The 14,930-nt window shown below is 35.6% G+C and overlaps 1 long non-coding RNA gene across 1 annotated transcript; it reads left to right on the plus strand.

Annotated features, from left to right (window-relative positions):
* Window positions 1-219: 219 nt before the first annotated feature.
* On the plus strand, window positions 220-12,570 carry LOC139362521 (uncharacterized). The gene is made up of 3 exons (XR_011621631.1): window positions 220-533; window positions 5,162-5,293; window positions 11,683-12,570. It is a non-coding gene; the product is annotated as an uncharacterized lncRNA (long non-coding RNA).
* The last annotated feature ends 2,360 nt before the right edge of the window (window positions 12,571-14,930 follow it).

Below are 14,930 nucleotides of genomic sequence, written 5' to 3' on the forward strand. Positions count from 1 at the left end.
AAAAATTTTTAATTCATGACCATTCATATTTGTTCCCTCTCACCTGCCCAATAAATACCCATGAGCATTTTCCTTTGCCAGACTAACTCCTGGGTCATTTTTATGCATATCACAATAAAGAGTAACAAGCAGACATTGTGAAGTCAGAAAGGCCAACACAATTTACACAGGAATAAACAGAGAGTGTCTGGCAAGTGTTAGCTACAGGAAAAGCAAAGGTGTAATGATCTGAATTGTGTTCCCCCCAAAATTCATATGTTGAAGTTCCAAGTCCCAGTACCTTAAAATATGACCATATTTGGAGATATGGCCTCAAAGGAGGTGATGAAGTTAAAGTGAGGTCATCGAGGGGGCACCCTAATTCACAATGACTGGTGTCCTTTTAGGAGGAGGAGATTAGGACACAAACACACACAGAGGGAAGACCATGTGAAGACACAAAGGGAAGATGGCCATGGAAAAACCAAAGAGAGAGAGAGCTCAGAAGAAGTAACTCTGCCAACACCTTGATCTCAGATTTCTAGCCTCCAAAGGTGAGAAAAAATAAGTTTCTATTATTTACACCACCTACTCGTTGGTACTTTCTTATGGCAGCCTTAGTAAACAAATACAGAAGGAAAAATTCAAGATGGCCTATTGTACGTTGTGATCTGTGGGGTAGCTTAGGGGAGCCTAGAGGAGGAAGGACTGAAATGTTAGAAGTAAGCTGCCTTGTGGTGTACAGTTCAAGACCGAGAAAGAATGAAGACTGTAAAGCAGTTTGATGAGTATTAGGTATGTAATCCTGGTTGGATTTTGTTATTCTTGAGAAGAGGCTCAGTAAAAATTTACTTTTAAATTATTTTTGTGTATCAAATAACAAATGTTATTTTAGCTAGTGCTGAGATTTTAAAAACCACCAAGCTGCTTAATTTTATGTATCATTAACATGTGCCATTCAGTGCCTATTTACGTGGCAAAATCTTTAAATATATTATCTTTAATCATTACAAAGAAAGGAATGTATATGTATTATTATTCCTAGGCCAATAGATGTGAAATGACTTGTCCAAGTTCACCCAAAAATTAAGCACCAGTGCTGAAATTTAACCTGGATCAATCTTATTGTAATAATTGAGTTCTTTCTAGGTCATACCCTGCAGTTTCCTAAAGCTATTTCAAGGACATGTTGGAAGGAATTGGAGGTTGCATTTGACTCTGTTGTAGCCTTGCAAGATACGTTTTCTGGACTGAAAGCACCTATCTTTCACTTTCTGTGAGTGTTGGTGGGAACAGTTGCAGTTACATTCTTTTTAGAATTGACCTAAATAAAAGGGAGACATTTTACTTCAGTGTAGGATGATTCTACACATTCCTGAGCTAGAACTCCCTATGGGATGAGACGGAGGCTAGATTTTATCTGCATGTACATCTTTATAAGCTTCTTCCCTTCTATTTTTCTCCCTCGCTTTTATGTTTCACCCAAGCACGGTACCATAATAAGTGGCTAGCACGAGAATCCCCATTCAGGGCAAAGCTTCTAGGACACCTGATCTACAACTGGATTATAGTAACTAGCTAAATAACAATATGATTAAAGCTTATTATGGGTAAATATTTAATGATAAACAACAACAAGAAAAAAAGCCTCTGTCATTTGATGAGTAGTTAAATATGCATTAAATCACAAAGAAATGATAGTTGAAGGGAGATAACCTAGAAAAAAAATTGTTTATTGGGATCTATAGTGTTATGAAGGTAAGTAAATGCATTTTAGCACAGATCTGTGCAGTTTTTGCCAGTGTACATTGCATGGTACACAAATGTCACAGGCTTTTTTTGTGTCAGGACAATTTTTGATTGCAAGTGACCTAACCTCAATTCAAATAAACTTATTCCAAAAGAGAATTCATTGGTCTTTTTGTCTGTGAATTTGAGGGCAAGGTTTATTGTAAATGCAGTTGGACCTAGGATATCTCAGCTACTTATTCTATCTCTTGACTTTGTTTGTCTTTATTCTACACACATTTGATATAAAGATGCCTGTGTAAAGGTAACTTTTCTAATGCTCAGGAAAGATTCTAATTGGTTTTGGCTATATCATTTGTTAGTTTTTTAATATGTACTGTGTCCATGGTATGCGGTATTTTCATTGAACAACCTGAGTAATGTGTCTATCATTGTGATAGGAGGGGGTGGATATATAACTGAGAGTATCACTGTGGCTGCATAGAGTAGGGAGAAGTTCCCAGTAAAGCCACAAAGACAGAATATTTATTAGGCAGATGAAAATAATTCTATAATAGTCTACTAGTGGTAATATTAGTGAGACATGAAAAAGGTAGGGAGGTCCAATTTGTTTGGAAAATGAAAAATTAAGCAAATTAGGATACATTTATAATTGTAGGTCTCTTAAGTTATTTAAAATGATAATGGAAAATTTAAATTTCCATGATGGATATATATCATAATTTATGTTACTAAAGTTATTTGACCTTGGGATCTATTTTTCATGAAGTATTTCATGGAATCCCAACAGACTTGGGTTCAAAGTCTGATGCTTCTACTATGCAACTTAGGAAAATTCGTTAAATTTTCTGGGCCTCAGATTCTTCAGCTATAAAACAGGAAAAACTAAATGCTCTCAACAAATTTATTATGAGGATTAGAATAAAATATATTAAAGGTGCCTGGTTCTATGAAAGTAGTTTGTGTTGGACCAAATGATATCAATTCAGAGACCACTGCATGCCTCTCCAAAGTATTAAATTGTTTTCTGAAAATGGGATTAAAGTACTTTTACAGTTTTGTTTGTTTGTTTTTTAGCAAGCCGATGAAAGGTAAATTTGGTGTTGATGAGGAATAATTTATGGGTTGGGTATACACAGAATTGGATTTGAGACGGCAAGGAAAAAAGGAGCCAAAGATATGAAGGACAGTTGGGAGGTTATTGTTTAATAAATTGTGAATTGATGGACACCTGAACCAAGGGCACATAAGGCAATAATGTATAACTATTAAGAAAAAAACCATAAAAATGATTAGAAGACGTTCAGAATGACCCAATTCAACAGTTTACCGTGAGAATTTTATTTACCAAATAGTCTATTTAATTGAATAATGATGGGGGCTAAACGTTGTGCAAGGTGTCCTCCTTTCCTCTAGGTTAATAAAATAATATACTGTGAAATACAATAAAATTTTAAAAACTTAATCACCATCAGTAAAATCCTCCTTTATATACACTCACTCATTTTACACTTTTCATACTTCTGTTAATAGAGTGTGATGTAAAATAGGGCTTTTACTTTATATGTCGAACAGTTCAGAATAGTCCTGTTTTAGTATATGGACTTAGGTAAATTGTCACATGCAGTAATGATCACATTTGAGACAATATTACAAAATTAATTAACCTGCTTTAAAATATTTCAGCAGAATGATAACCATACAAAAAGTGAAGATTCCTCAAATATGAAAATACATTTCTAGGATTAGAGGTAGAAATTGAGAAAAAAGAAATTGGATTTAATATCTGAAGAACATTCCCATTGATTTATTAGACTTAATAGAGATAAAAATTTACCTATATTTGGAAAATTCATATGTTATAAAAATATGCTAGAAATAAATTATGAAAATTATTTATTGATAGATTTATAACATTATAAAGTATAATAGGAATTAAGTAATTTTCTTCAATTCATTAATAAGAAAGAATAAAAATAAAGGGAAACACCTCTGAATTCCAGAACACAACTGCTTCCAATTAGTTTTTTAAATTGCTGCTTTCTTAGGCAACATATTTTTGATTGCAAAAAAAAAAAAAAAAAAAAAAAGGAAAACAAAACCGTGAGCTAACAAGCAATGTCAAGGAATCAGAGGAAGAAGCATCAAAAATCAAAGGCTTCAGAATGAGCAGAAACCTGGACAATGCTGTAGTTTGTGAAATTACACTATAAGGTGTTTCAGCTTCCAGCTTTAACGGGCTGTACCAAGCTACTTTTGTATGTGGGGAGGTAATAAAATTGGCCCAACTTGGGTTAGATTTCAACCTTACTTCAATCATCTATGACCAAGAACTCAGGTCTTGTCACAAAGGGATCTATCTATCTTCTCATAGAAGAGGCACTGTGTAGATCCCCCATAGGCATTAACAACTAGGACATTTGTTAAACCCAGTACGTTAAACCAATGACATGACAATTTCATCTTTAAACAAAATTAGCACAGAAAAAAATATACCTGAAAATACTATCCATAAAAAAATCCTGATCTTTGCTTGAGCCCAGGGGTTCGAGGTTGCAGTGAGCTATGATTGCACTCCGCCTGGGTGACAGAGTGAGACCCTGTCTCTTAAAAACAAACAAACAAACAAATAAGCAAAAACTTGATTTTAACCCTTGCTGTGTTTTCCTAGGTAAACTTGGTAGACTAAATTTATTTACTGAGGAATCACTTTGAGCAGTCTCTATTTGGAAAAAGAAGATGTAGTACAATATTTTGTACTAAAATCCTGTTGTTTTTGTTGACTTGTTACTGGCACTATGTTTTTTTAATGTTTAAATGTAATCTTACATAAAATCCCAATTTAAACAACCAATAAAAACAGAGTTACTTTGATGGATATAGGGAGGGATGGCGTTGAATTCATATTTGCTTTGAGTCTCTGCTTGCTTCTTAGAGTGGCCCCTGAAGTTTCTTTTCAGAGACCCATATCACTGCAGAATACAATCTGAAAATCACTAGCGTATTAGAAAAAAAATAAAAGCATAAGATTTTGAATCAGGGGATCAGAGTTTTATAAAATGATGATTCTGGCACATACTAACTTCAAAACAGGTTAAATTACTTAAATTCTGCAAATCTTCATTTCTTCAGCTGAAAACTATAGATAATACTGATGGCATCTAACTCACAAGGTTGATGTATTAAATAAGTCACCTGAAGTAAACCATGCAATGCTGTACACTGTTAATTGATGATGTAATTAGGATCTATTTCCCCACCCTGTGAGGAAACAGTTCCTTTAAGGGCCCCTCTGTTCCCCCAGAGACCACATGCTCAATGATTTCAACAGTCCCCTCTTAAATAATTATGTTCACCTTCAAGGATATATCAATCAGTGACAACCTATATATTAACAAAACACCCGCGATTCAATTATTTTTACATCATATAGCTTATTCCAAATATGTTGGTGGTTATTTATCTGGTTCCGTGGTCTTAGAAGAGTGTGAAGAATGAACACAAGCAGAGAGAATGTACATTAAGTCACTGATTTGACAACATCTAGGAGCCAGCGCAAGCCAATGTGAGTAGCAGACTCAGTCTCCCTTTAGTGCCAAGCAGAGGATTACTCATGGAGATAGAGTGGAGCACCCAGGAGAAATGGATTCTGAGGAAACAAAAGCATTGCCTTGATATTATTCACTTGAGTCTGATTATAAAGCATGAAATGAGTGACAGACAAAAACTGCTTAAGTTGAGGCATATATTTTCACTCTATTTTGGATGTTGCTACTCTGACAATGTATTTTAAGTCCAGTATTCTTTCTTCTTTTTCTGTTTTTTTTTTTTTTTTTTTTTTTTTTTAATTCTCATTCACTTGTGTGAAAGCTGCTCTTCTTAAGACTGAAACTTTTCTATAGTAATGTTGTCTGTTTAGATTTGAATCTACTAGGGCCTTGGCACATATGGCTAGAATGCTCTATTTTTAAAGAGATATTGTGTCTGTTAATACAAAGGTCATGATGTAGATTTTTGCACTTAGAATCAGCATGAGAATGTGGAACTGTTCCTTGCAGATCTTGGCTCCATCAGCAAATAAATTAAAATAAACTGGAGGCTTGAAATAGAAATAATCCTCCTTCCAAGTGTTTCATTTAGAGAATGACATCCTGTTTTCTCCAGAATATCATGGGTAATTCTGCATATGAATGAATTTGGGAATAGAAAAAGCCCAGCAAATGAAACACACAAAATGACTTTTAGAATTTTAGGCTTCAGTAATAAAAATAAGTGATGATGGGTTTCTCTTTAAAGTGTGAAGGGTAAAAGGAAACCCGAAACTTAGTTACATAAAGTTTTAGAGTTTTATAACAATTTGTGAAAGCAAACAATAAGTTAAATTCTACCTGTAAAAGAATATACTATATCTTTAAGACAATTTTGACACAATTCGACTGTCACAGAAGTCAGACCAGCTTTCTGATTACAGTCACAGGTGGCTGGACCTAAACATCACTCACCTGGAAAACTTTGATTAGCCTCTCAATGGAGCCTGAAAGGGTTTTAACTCATGTTCAAAGTAACTGTTGTTAATGTCACAAAAATGTCTTAGTTTGTTAATAAAACCCTATTAGTAAAAGAGAAATACAAAAAGTACAGTAATATATACTAAATTGAAAAATAAATTTTCAGTCATCATAAATATAGATCCCTTCCATTATGTCACTGCTAAAATTGACCCAGTAGCTGCAGCAATCTTGGCCCATGTGTATCCTTGGTGCCCTTATGTTGAATTTTACTACTATTCTCTATTTAAAATGAAGTAAGAACTTAGTTAAAGTGCTATCTTTGCTAAAGAAAAAAACAGGAAGAATCTCTTATATCTTTATGTTGCCTGGCATAAAATAATTTTTTCAGACTTAGCATCCTTTGAGGAAATTGTGTGAGAGTTCATACTGCAAATATCATGGCATTTTTTGTATCAGGATGATGAGGATGATGATGGTAAATGAACAAATCTGTAATACCCACACATTTATGTGAAATCAATGTCAAATACTGGCCAGATGATCCTTAAACTTTTTCCTTTTCTTGGGCACTGTGAAAATAGGTTTTGTAACCCTTTTGATTACAGGCGGGGTCAGTGATACATCGCCTCTGATGTGAGGCAGTTAGGAGCTTTGCTTCAATTTATTTCCCTGTTTTGTTGACTGGGTGTCACCATTTTAAATTTGAAGCCATGTATTACAGATGGCCAAGCTTCAGTAATCCTGTGTCTCTGAATGACTGCACAAATTTTAACCTTTTCTTCCTACTTTTGGTGACTATTTATTCTTTGACATAAATGAGTAATAAACATTTATATTGCTACTCCTCTAAGGTTTGAGGGTTATTACATGTCCAACATTACCCACTATGACTTGCACATCCTCATACTAGATAATAAAAAAATATAAGTAACTGTGATACAAAAATAGGGTATAAGAAAGATAGTGTAAAGGCAGGAACCAGCAAATGCTGGCAACTGACTATAACATTGGTTGTTTTAGAAGCTATCATAGAACTATCATAGAACTATGCCAGGGAAAGGAAGAACCTGATAAGTTCTGGTAATATCAATTACATGTGACAGACTGTACTGGGTCCAACAGTTAATAAGCCTTGGTTGTCACAAACAGTGACCACATAGAAAAAAATAAATGTTTGCATAATATGATCAATATGTTTCTTTAGCCAATGTCTTAAAAAAGGAGAACTGATAGTGAAGATACAAGTCCTCATTGCCTAAGAGATGAATTTTCTAAATGATATTATTAATTGTCATAACATACTAATGAGGGAAGCATACATTTTTAATGACACTGGCAGAACAGGTCAACATATCATGATTTTGGGGCATTGGAGGTTGTAATGCTTGTAAAACAAGATTTTGAATCAATGCTATACATTTGGGGACTCAAAGTAAGTTTCCAAAATTTAAAAATATGAATGTTCTAAAAAACTCTAATTAACAAATTAATAAACAAATATTTGTTTATTTATTGAGCACTTATTGTCAGACCCTGTTTTCTATGTTTGGAATCTGAAAGTGGTACCTACATTACATTTTAGTAAGTTTCACTATTAAAATGAATCTCAGCCTGCTGGCAAGTGTTTTACATCTTCAGAGGAAAGTAATCCTAATGCTAAATCCTGATCAAGAATCAATGGATGGCGCCAGGTGCGGTAGCTCACGCCTGTAATCCCAACACTTTGGGAGGCCGAGGCAGGTGGATCACTTGAGGTAGGGAGTTCGAGACCAGCCTGACCAACATGGAGAAACCCTGTCTCTACTAAAAGTACAAAATTAGCTGGGCGTGGTGGCACATGCCTGTAATCTCAGCTACTCGGGAGGCTGAGGCAGGAGAATCACTTGAACCCGGGAGTGGAGGTTGCGGTGAGCCAAGATCACACCATTGCACTCCAGCCTAGGCAACAAGAGTGAAACTCCATTTCAATTAAAAAAAAAAAAAAAATCGATGAATGATCTTGGCTAGTTTGATTTGTTACCCTTTCAGCTTCACTTCTAGTAATATATTGCAGACCTCCTATAAAGTATTCTTCAATTAAAGTTTCTAATACATAAAATTTATAGATAATTCTTAAATATTTAAAAAAATTTGGACATCAATATTTTGTTCATTTGACCTGAACTCTTATGCCAAATCCACAGAGATCTGGCAACATGACTCCATATTTTTCTTGCAATTCTGCCTTCTAACAACTACTAAATTAAAATAAACATAGCATTCTTTGTTCACGCTCTATCAAGCAGATTGTACTCAGGTACCAAAATTATTTGTGATTAAACCTCTGATTGGTAGGTTGTAGCTATACTCAATTGGCATATCCTCCAGCAGTGATTACTTGAAATAGTATAAGATTTAAGTGCAAAATTATAGAGGCTGCTTTCCTAAATTTGAGTTATCTACATTAGTTTGTTTTAATTTCAGCTCTTACAGTAGAGTACTTCTCCTGAGGCAGGGGGCCAAGAAGCTACATCTGAGATGTTGCAAAGACTCCTGATGCAATTACTGTGTGGATAAATATTACATTACTTCATTTGTGTACTTTAAGTAAACTGGGTCTATTCGGTGTTCTATGAATCTTCTTTCTAATTTCCAACCCAGGACAAATTGAAATTCAGTCAGTCCTTGTGTAGGCACAGGATTTATATTTAATGTATCAAACAAAGTAAAAAAAATACATATATATATATTTATTTATTTCTGGAAAACAATCATGGGCATTAACAAACCCTCGTATAACTGTATGCTACTTTCTCAATTAAAATATTCCCAAAGGTTCTTCCTTTCTTGATGGTGATTAGCCATGAAATAAAAGGATACCTTGTCCTCACTAACCCCTAGGCCATAAATGACTGTGGATAATGTGGTCTATGATGTTTGCACTAGTAATTAAACTTAATCCACCTTCTTTCTTCCCTTACAGCCTCTCCCTCTTTTTCTATCTTACCTTCTCTTCCACATTTGTCTCTCTCAACCAGTCTTTATTTAGTTTTTTCTATCCTTCTCTCTATGCAAGCCACCAGCAATAGGGGATTTAGATTTATTTTTATCACAGGCAAAATTATATTAGAGATTGATTCTTGCTCTTTATATAAATTACTGATAAATGCTTATTAGTAGTATTATTTTAGACAGAGTCTCGCTCTGTCACCAGGCTGGAGTGCAGTGGCAGGATCTCAGCTCACTGCAACCTCCGCCTCCCGGGTTCAAGCGATTCTCCTGCCTCAGCCTCCCCAGTAGCTGGGACTACAGGCACGCACCACCATGCCCAGCTAAATTTTGTATTTTTAGTAGAGATGGGGTTTCACCATGTTGGCCAGGATGGTCTCAATCTCTTGACCTCGTGATCCACTGGCCTCGACTTCCAAAACTGCTGGGATTACAGGCATAAGCCACCACGCCCGGCGGTAAATGCTAATTATTGATTGGATTTCACTTTGCAGAGAAATTATAGTTCTATAAGACGGGAGAGTCTGTTTCAATCACAGTTAACACATAATCTTCTGAGTTAATTTTATAACTTAAATTATTCCTGGATCAACACAGGATTTGAGTTAATTTCAGCTTCAATATTTGCAATAATAAAATGTAAGATATTTAAAGGGGAGAGAATATTATATAAAAATTCCAGTGTAATATGGCTTCAATATCAATATAGCATGTTTCCCAGATGTAAAACTAAGAAGAAAAAAAAATCATTCAATGATGAAAGCAAGTATATATCTTTTTGTTAGCAGAGGAAAAAGAATTTTGCTGCTATTCAATTGTGGAAGTATGATATTTTATGTAAAGAACATTCCTCTTCAATCTCTTTATTACCTATTATACTCAGTTGCATGAGTATTGAAATATAATCCAGAAAAACATCAGGATGTTAAAATAATATGGTTCAGGTATGAAGGTGAAAGTAGGCTGTAATCCCAGCACTTTGGGAGGCCGAGACGGGCGGATCACGAGGTCAGGAGATCGAGACCATCGTGGCTAACACAGTGAAACCCTGTCTCTACTAAAAATACAAAAACTTAGCCGGGCGAGGTGGCGGGCGCCTGTAGTCCCAGCTACTCGGGAGGCTGAGGCAGGAGAATGGCGTGAACCCGGGAGGCGGAGCTTGCAGTGAGCTGAGATCCGGCCACTGCACTCCAGCCTGGGTGACAGAGCGAGACTCCGTCTCAAAAAAAAAAAAAAAAAAAAAAAAAAAGAAAGTAGGAGTATCATTTAGGAAAAGGTAGGACAATTGATGCTTATTACTTTTTAAAAGTTTTCTGAAATATTGATTGCTTTAGTTTTTGGTCAATAGCTGTGTATAGTAATAATCTCTCAAAATCAATATCTTAGTTAATACTGATATTCTGAGCGATTTTTGTATTTTATTTGGTTTTCTTTTTAATAATAACCCTGTCAAGCAAAACAGCTATTAGCCCCTTTATAAAAATGAAGAAGCTGAGGCATAGTCACATAACTTGCCCAGTCACCCAGCCAAGAAGGGGCAAAGCTATAGTTTAATACCAGTCTGGGTCCAGCCTTATTGCCCCAGATTCTTGTGTTACAATGAGTCATTAGGATCTAGGCAAGTACATTTCCTAGTTATTGTTTGATGAGTGATCCCTGTGATTTTACAGAGGCAAAGAAAATGAAGTCATAAAATCGGGAACCTGCATTTGCTTCCAGGAATTGTCAACACCCTTCAACCTAAAGAACTGTTTCAAAGGGACCTGTGGAGTTGGCCAGAACTATCCTTAAGCAGTATCTTTATATTTATCCAGATAATTGGCTGAAACCTTCAATTTTCATGTCATAGATTTAACAGATAATTTAGTCTTTAAAATTCTAAAGCTAAGTGTTAGACATTAGCTAGTTTGAGATAGAAATTAATTAAGCTGACCAACTTAGGGCTGCCATAAAATGTTAGCTATAAAGAGTTCTGCCCCCACTCCCAGGTTATTGAATAAATTATCTTACATAGTCCTTTCTAAGACTGTAGTCAAAATTATTATGTGAAGTTTTATAAGCGATAATACTAGGCTATTTTTCCGTTATTCATTTTCTTGTCAAGCAATTACTTTTAACTGATTTTTAAACAATTTGTAATCAGTGGACTCCAGAAAAGAAGTGGTTTTAGTTTTCTCCAATCATAGCCTTTTACCATGTTGGTGAATTTCCTTTTTTTTTTTCTTTATTCCTAAATGACCGCTTTGGAAAATCCATAGATTTTAATTTCTTTCAATTTTTATAAATTTCAATTGGGTCTAGTCTATTGAAAAATTCCAACTGCATATTCAGTTGAAAGCTTTGTGACCTCTTCCTTTTCCATCCAAAGCTCTTTAAACGTGTGCTCATATGACCTGGAATACAGATAAGTCATCCCCTGGGATAATTAAATGTCTTCACTACTTTCCTCTTGTAGGAATGGGAGAGGACTTTTCACTAACACGGGTCATCGGACAACGTACTTTGTGGCAGGACTCCAAATGCTGAGCCTCGTGTGTGCTTGTTGTGGAGAACTTTCGGGGCCTACAACTGCACAGTTCACTTTCTCTGGAGGTTTTCTGTGCAGGACTTCTTCACTGTGCACATCACCATTCCCACTACCACAGTGCCCTATACTTTACCCACAGGAATCTTACCAATGGGAATATATTAGTCAGGGTTCTCTAGAGGGACAGAACTAATAAGATATGTATATATGAAGGGGAGTTTATTAAGGACTGTCGACTCACAACGTCACAAGATGAAGTCCCATAATAGGCTGTCTTCAAGCTGAGGAGCAGGGAAGCCAGTCCAAGTGCCTAAACCTCAAAAGTAGGGAGGCCAACAGTGTAATCTTCAGTCTGTGGTCTGAGAGTTCCTGGCTAACCACTGGTGCAAGTCTAAGAGTCCAAAAGCTGAAGAACTTGGAGTCTGATGTTTGATGGCAGGAAGCCTCCAGCACGGGGGAAAGATGAAGGCTGGAAGACTCAGCAAGTCAAATCCTTCCATGTTCTTCTGCCTGCTTTATTCTAGCTGCGACGGCGGCTGATCATTTGGTACCTACACAGATTGAGGGTGGGTCTGTCTCCCCCAGTCCACTGACTCAGATGTTAATCTTTGGCAACACCTTCACAGACACACCCAGGAACAGTATTTTGCATCCTTCAATCCAATCGCGTTGACACTCAATATTAACCATCACAGGGGATATTGCAGCCAATTCCATGGATGCTTCTCCAATCTACTGTTTTTCTCTGAGTCCCTCTAGCCTTTGCTTAAATGAGTGTAGGAGGCAAAGTGCAATTTACTATATAAAAAAGTATGAAACAAGACGCTAGTCTCCCTTTCCTATAAGACTATGCCCTGCCCCCAATCCCTATGAGTAGTTCCCCTGGATTCATTTTACTTGCCTTGAAGGAAGCCCCTTCATTTGACTCAAGTTTGGAAAGGTAAAGAGCTTTATTCCTCCCTCCCTTGGTTAACATCTTAGCACAGTTGTGCCCATGCATGGCTTGTTGAGGGAGATGAGAGGAGGGAGGACAAGATTTGGATAGTAGTTTGAGTTTAGTCATGTCCTAGTAAATTCCACAGGACATGTTAGCCTCCCCTCTCTGCATTTGCTTTAGCCAATTGATTGAAATTTGATACATTTTCTCTAACCATATATTAGCTCCAGGCCCACTTACCAGGTAAGGTCCAATCTGACATCTTATTATAGTTTTATATACATGTAACTAAATTATAATCCTTTAAATATTATTGGGAAGATGTTGGTCAAGGATACAAAATTTATTTGACAGGGGAAGTAAATTGAAATTGGTCTATGGTACATTATGGTGACTATAGTTAACAACAATGTAGTATATCTTCAAAATTGCCAAAAGAGTACATTTTAAGAGTTCTCACCACGAAAAAATAAGTTTATGAGGTAATACATATGTTAATTAGCTTGGTTTAGTGATTCCGCAATGTGTACATATACCAAAACATTATGATGTACCCCATAAATGTATATAATTTTTTGTCATTTTTAAAAATGAGCATTATTGGGTCATATGTTCATACATTCTTTTCTTTTTTTGTTTGTTTGTTTGTTTTTTTTTTTTTGAGATAGAGTTTTACTCTTGTTGCCCAGGCTGAAGTGCAATGGCCCGATCTCGGCTCACCACAACCTCCACCCAGGTTCAAGCAATTCTCCTGCCTCAGCTCTCCGAGTAGCTGGGATTACAGGCATGCACCACCACACCCAGCTAATTTTGTATTTTTAGTAGAGACAGGGTTTCTCCCTGTGGAGTCTGGTCTCGAACTCCTGACCTCGGGTGATCTGCCCACCTCTGCCTCGCAAACTGCTGGGATTACAGGCGTGTGCCACCATGCCCGGCCATATAGTTATACATTCTATTTTTAATTTAACATAAGTGTTTTCTGCATAACTAAACATTAAACTGATATCATATATATATGATTTTATGATGTGGATATGTCAAAAGATAATTAATCTATCACGTATTTGTTGCACTCGAACATATTTTCAGTTTTCTTGCCAAAATAAAGGTGGTAAGAATGAAAATTATGTACTTAAATTTTTGTGCACATATTTAACTACTTTCTTATAAACAGTTTTTGTGGTGGAATTACTGGCTGAAATAATTTTTATCTTTGAAATTTTCATTATGTATATCATGGAATTGCCCTTCAGAAATGTGCCGTTTTATATTCTTACCAGCATGTGTGAAGCTGCCCATTTTACTGCTCGGGAATATGTAACATTATATTTCTGAAAAGTATTTTTCAAGTAGAAAAGCAAAATAATGTACAATTGTAATTTTAATTTACTTGATTAAAAGTAATATTAAATACTAACAATAGATCAATTACTCTTTATAGTTTGTATCTTGTGAATTATGTCTTCTTCCATTGATCATTTTCCTAATTTATGGTAAACTTTTGTGTTTTACCTGATTTTGGTGTGCTCCCTTAATATCATGAGTATGAGAATTTTTCAGTTTTTTCTATGTGCTGACATACATTACAGATAATAGAAACCCTTTTGAAATTCTAAAAGAAGTCTCTTATAATTGATTCAGATTTGCACCATTTTTAGATTTATTTTTTGAAACAGTTTTTCCTAGGTGCTCCGTATTTATTGATCAATTAAGGCTTTTCTTCTTTTGTTATACATGCTACTCATAATCTCTTAAAGGGTTCACGTGTGTTATATACTTAAATTATATTAATATAGAATTATAAGAAGCGTTCTAAAATGATTTTACAGCTTCTTCATATTTCTTTTATTTGTTAAAAACATTACCGAAACTGGATATTTGTGTCTTTTTTTCAAATGACAATTGTTGAACAGTTGTTAATATGGCTGTTTCGGAGTTTTTGTATTTTTTTCTTCTTTCAACTTTTATTTTAGGTTCCAGGATTACATGTGCATGTTTGTTACATAGGTAAATTGCACGTCACTAGGTTTTGGTGTACAAATAATTTCATCACCCATGTAGTGGGCCTAGTACCCTGTAGGTAGTTTTTCCACCCTCACCCTCTTTCTACCCTCTCCCCTTAAATAGGCCCCAACATCTAACGTTCCTATCTTTATGTCCATGTGTACTCAGTGTTTAACTCCCACTTATAAGTGAGAGCATGTGGTATTTGGTATTTTGTTCCTACATTAATTCACTT

Source organism: Macaca nemestrina, chromosome 4, assembly GCF_043159975.1.
Source record: "Macaca nemestrina isolate mMacNem1 chromosome 4, mMacNem.hap1, whole genome shotgun sequence".
NCBI lineage: Eukaryota > Metazoa > Chordata > Mammalia > Primates > Cercopithecidae > Macaca > Macaca nemestrina.